Source organism: Schistocerca americana, chromosome 4 (assembly GCF_021461395.2).
Source record: "Schistocerca americana isolate TAMUIC-IGC-003095 chromosome 4, iqSchAmer2.1, whole genome shotgun sequence".
NCBI lineage: Eukaryota > Metazoa > Arthropoda > Insecta > Orthoptera > Acrididae > Schistocerca > Schistocerca americana.
Window position 1 is genome coordinate 338,712,690 of NC_060122.1, and position 6,000 is coordinate 338,718,689.

A 6,000-nucleotide genomic window follows, 5' to 3' on the forward strand; every position below is an offset into this window, starting at 1 on the left:
ACAAACACCTGTTACGAAGGAAAATAGCATAATGAATTACTAAGCGTGCAAGAGAAAGAATACAACCGTTATGGAAGGAAGTAAAGTAAAATAATATTAATTAAAAGAAGAGCGAGAATATAAAATGAAGTAGCTGTACACATGAAAGTTAACTTGCTTATTAGCTAAAAGAAAAGCTAATACTCTCGTCTGGACGCAAATTCTCGTGTCTCATACGGTGTAAATGATGAACAATAATGTATACCTTTTTCCAACTGCTGTGTGCAAGTTCTCTGGACGGACATTTGAGGCAGAAAGTATCCTACCTCCAGGACACTCCCTGTCTACGTCTTCAGCATTATTGTGGTTGTTATGGTACGCTAGAGAAACAAACGGTGAACGTAATAAGAAACTTTTTTTTCATACAGAAACCTCGTGTTCGTCTCCATCCCTTTCAGACCCCCACCCAAACTTGAAATGAAAATATTGAAATAAATGCATTTTTGTAACTAAACAAAATATAGAATCGTGGACTAATGGCTTAGAAAATTTTATTGTTTAATTTTGATACAAATTTTGAACCCACACGATTGTGTGGGTCGGGATTATCTTACATATTTATGTCATTTCTTGCAGCGATATTCACGAAAGCAGTTACTGTCTTTTGACAAACGCAAATAAATATTACACTTCAGACATCTTGTTCTCGTCCTCTTCTTGCAATTTTTTTGCCTGCAGCAACGAGCTGAAGGCAAATCATCAACAGTTGGCCAGTGATGATATCCGTCTAGCCGCTTCTCATCACATGGTGTGTTTGCTGGTTTGTACATTTTATTTGGTGGCTCTTCATCGGATTCACTTTCATGTTCCTGTCCTGAAGAAGAAGAAATTAGCGCTTCCTCAATCACTTGTCGGAATCCAAGAAGATCTAAAGTATTTTTCTTTTGTACTTTATTGGCTTCGCATTCAACTTTGTATTGCAACCAGGAATTGACGCAAGCCAAATCAAGTAAATGAATCAAAACTTTTAAAGTCCACCTTTTTGTCGTCAAGAAAGTCCTGTAGGTCTCCATCATTTGATCGCAGAGGTCCGCTCCTCCTATACACAGGTTGCACTTCACTACGACTGCAGGACATGGCACTAAGATGTAGTTCTTTTCTGGTTTACTCCATCTCTCAACACTGCTTACAGGTTCACATCCTGTACAAGTAGAGGCAAGGGTCACAGCTTTTGAATCTTTCCACGGGACAATGACTATTTTATCATCGTCCCTGCAGAATTCTTCCATATCTCCTCTCTTGTCTTTTTTCTTCTGTCAGGTGAACTGGTTTCACTTTGTTTTTCATTATGGTTCCTGTTCCTTCCAGCCCTAGTTCAAGTAACTGTTGCAATAATGGCAAAGCTGTAAAATATCTGTCAAAATATAGTCTTGCACCTTGAGGTAATGTTTGAGCAAGGCGAAGTATTACAGATGGCCCAAGACAAAGGCCAACATCTGGCAGAGGAGTTGATTTACCTTGACAAAATTCAAAATCAAGTACTAAACCTTTCGTTATTGCCAAAACAAAGTTTTTAATTCCCAAAGGGCGCGGTTCGTTTGGAACATACTGAGACAATGTGCAGCGTCCAGTAAATGCTCATCAATGGAATAATCATTTTCAGAGGGGCGTGGAAGTCTCAAACAAGCACTGCGTTCAACATTAATTGCAGGTTGTACTTTCCACAATCTATTAGTTTCTGATTCACGTGGAATGTTGCTAGTGTCCGCAACATGCAGTGCTGTTCTGAGAGTGAAGAACCTGTCTCTAGGCATGCAATCTACATCTACATGACTACTCTGCAATTCACATTTAAGTGCTTGGCAGAGGGTTCATCGAACCACAATCATACTATCTCTCTACCATTCCACTCCCGGACAGCGCGCGGGAAAAACGAACACCTAAACCTTTCTGTTCGAGCTCTGATTTCTCTTATTTTATTTTGATGATCATTCCTACCTATGTAGGTTGGACTCAACAAAATATTTTCGCATTCGGAAGAGAAAGTTTGGTGACTGAAATTTCGCAAAATAGATCTCGCCGCGACGAAAAACGTCTTTGCTTTAATGACTTCCATCCCAATTCGCGTATCATATCTGCCACACTCTCTCCCCTATTACGTAATAATACAACACGAGCTGCCCTTTTTTGCACCCTCTCGATGTCCTCCGTCAATCCCACCTGGTAAGGATCCCACACCGCGCAGCAATATTCTAACAGAGGACGAACGAGTGTAGTGTAAGCTGTCTCTTTAGTGGACTTGTTGCATCTTCTAAGTATCCTGCCAATGAAACGCAACCTTTGGCTCGCCTTCCCCACAATATTATCTATGTGGTCTTTCCAATTGAAGTTGTTCGTAATTTTAACACCCAGGTACTTAGTTGAATTGACAGCCTTGAGAATTGTGCTATTTATCGAGTAATTGAATTCCAACGGATTTCTTTTGGAACTCATGTGGATCACCACACACTTTTCTTTATTTAGCGTTAACTGCCACCTAACACACCATACAGCAATCTTTTCTAAATCGCTTTGCAACTGATACTTGTCTTCGGATGACCTTACTAGACGGTAAATTACAGCATCATCTGCGAACAACCTAAGAGAACTGCTCAGATTGTCACCCGGGTCATTTATATAGACCAGGAACAGCAGAGGTCCCAGGACGCTTCCCTGGGGAACACCTGATATCACTTCAGTTTTACTCGATGATTTGCCGTCTATTACTACGAACTGCGACCTTCCTGACAGGAAATCACAAATCCAGTCGCACAACTGAGACGATACCCCATAGGCCCGCAGCTTGATTAGAAGTCGCTTGTGAGGAACGGTGTCAAAAGCTTTCCGGAAATCTAGAAATACGGAATCAACTTGAGATCCCCTGTCGATAGCGGCCATAACTTCGTGCGAATAAAGAGCTAGCTGCGTTGACAAGAACGATGTTTTCTGAAACCATGCTCATTACGTATCGACAGATCGTTCCCTTCGAGGTGATTCATAATGTTTGAATACAGTATATGCTCCAAAACCCTATTGCAACCCGACGTCAATGGTATAGGTCTGCAGTTCGATGGATTACTCCTACTACCCTTCTTAAACACTGGTGCGACCTGCGCAATTTCCCAATCTGTAGGTACAGATGTATCGGTGAGCGAGCGGTTGTATATGATTGCTAAGTAGGGAGCTATTGCATCAGCGTAATCTGAAAGTAACTTAATCGGTATACAATCTGGACCTGAAGACTTGCCTGTATCAAGCGATTTCAGTTGCTTCGCAACCCCTAAGGTATCTACTTCTAACAGGGGAACCTCCCCATCGCACCCCCCTCAGATTTAGTTATAAGTTGGCACAGTGGATAGGCCTTGAAAAACTGAACACAGATCAATCAAAAACACAGGAAGAAGTTGTGTGGAACTATGAAAAAAATAAGCAAAATATACAAACTGAGTAGTCTATGTGCAACATATGCAACATCAAGGACAGTGTGAGCTCAAGAGCGCCGTGGTCCCTTGCTTAGCGTGAGCAGCAGTGGAACGAGAGATCATTGGTTCAAGTCCTCCCTCGAGTGAAAAATTTAATTTCTTAATTTTCGCAGTTATGATCTGTCCGTTCGTTCATTGACGTCTTTGTCCACTGTAATAAGTTTAGTGTCTGTGTTTTGCGACCGCACCGCAAAACCGTGCAATTAGTAGGCGAAAGGGCGTGCCTCTCCAATGGGAACCGAAAACATTTGATCGAAGGTCATAGGTCAACCGATTCCTCCACAGGAAAACACGTCTGATATATTCTATACGACACTGGTGACAGCATGTGCGTCACATGACAGGAATATGTTGTCGACCCACCTAACTTGTACACTTGGCGATTTAGGTTTTCTTGTGGATGTGATAATCACTCCCAAAAAAGGGATGAAAACATAAGAGTTTGTCACATAAACTGCAACAAATGACTGCACAGTTTTCCCTGTGCTCTGTCAAAACATATGTTTTTAACGTTTTCAAATTTTTCTGTGTGTAGACCGTGAAATCCTGCATATGTCCAAGCAAATCTGAACATGTCCTGGAATTTTGGAGAGCGAAGTTGATTGTGTGTGTGTGCGTGCCTGAACTTTGATAATTGTCTGAAAATAAAAAATTAAAATTTTCGGTAGAGGAAAGACTCGAACCTAGAACCTCTAGTTCCACAGCTGCTCACGCTAACCACGGGACCACGGCGCTAATGAAGTAAAGCATCTAATTATGTTATATATGTTGAGCATGGGCTACTCAGTTTGTATATTTTGCCTATTTTTTTCATAGTTCCACACAACTTCTTCCTGTTTTCTCGATTGATCTGTGTTCAGTTTTTCGAGGCCTATACACTGTGCCAACTTATAACTAAATCTGAGGGGGGTGTGATGGGGAGGTTCCCTTGTAAGAAACTCATGCTAGCAGCTGTTCGTGTTTCAAATTCTGGGATATTCCATTCGTCTTCCCTGGTGAAGGAATTTCGGAAAACTGCGTTCAATAACTCCGCTTTAGCGGCACAGTCGTCGGTAACAGTACCATCGGTACTGCGCAGCGAAGGTATTGACTGCGTCTTGCCGCTTGTGTACTTTACATACGACCAGAATTTCTTCGGATTTTCTGCCAAATTTCGAGACAATGTTTCGTTGTGGAACCTATTAAAGGCATCTCGCATTGAAGTCCGTGCAATATTTCGCGCGTCTGTAAATTTTAGCCAATCTTCGGGATTTCGCGTTCTTCTAAACTTCGCATGCTTTTTCCGTTGCCTCTGCAACAGCGTTCGGACCTGTTTTGTGTACCACGAGGGATCAGTTCCATCTCTTACCAATTTATGAGGTAGGAATCTCTCGATTGCTGTTGCTACTATATCTTTGATTTGAGCCACATCTCGTCTACATTTGCATAGTCAGTTCGGAAGGAATGGAGATTGTCTCTTAGGAAGGCTTCTAGTGACACTTTATCCGCTTTTTTAAATAAAATTATTTTGCGTTTGTTTCTGGTGGATTTGGAAGAAACGGTATTGAGCCTAGCTACAACGACCTTGTGATCACTAATCCCTGTATCAGTCATGATGCTCTCTATCAGCTCTGGATTGTTTGTGACTACTAAGAGGTCAAGTGTGTTTTCGCAACCATTTACAATTCGCGTGGGTTCGTGGACTAATTGCTCGAAATAATTTTCGGAGAAAGCATTTAGGACAATCTCGGAAGATGTTTCCTGCCTACCACCGGTTTTGAACAAGTATTTTTGCCAACATATCGAGGGAAGGCTGAAGTCCCCACTAACTATAACCGTATGAGTGAGGTATTTATTTGTTACGAGACTAAAATTTTCTCTGAACTGTTCAGCAACTATATCATCGGAGTCTGGGGGTCGGTAGAAGGAGCCAATTATTAACTTAGTTCGGCTGTTAAGTATAACCTCCACCCATACCAATTCGCACGGAGTATCTACTTCGACTTCGCTACAAGATAAACCACTACTGACAGACACAAACACTCCACCACCAATTCTGCTTAATCTATCTTTCCTGAACACCGTCTGAGACTTCGTAAAAATTTCTGCAGAACTTATTTCAGGCTTTAGCCAGCTTTCTGTACCTATAACGATTTCAGCTTCTGTGCTTTCTACTAGCGCTTGAAGCTCAGGGACTTTCCCAGCACAATTACAACAATTTACAACTACAATTCCGACTGTTCCTTGATCCAAGCACGTCCTGTATTTGCCATGCACCCTTTGAGATTGCAGCCCACCCCGTACTTTCCCGAGGCCTTCTAACCTAAAAAACCGCCCAGTCCACGCCACACAGCCTCCGCTACCCGTGTAGCCGCCAGCTAAGTGTAGTGAACTCCTGACCTATTCAGCGGAACCCGAAACCCCACCAACCTATGGCGCAAGTCAAGGAATCTGCAGCCAACACGGTCGCAAAACTGTCTGAGCCTTGAAAGGTGGCTACACTGAGCCACTGCGCCAGAGA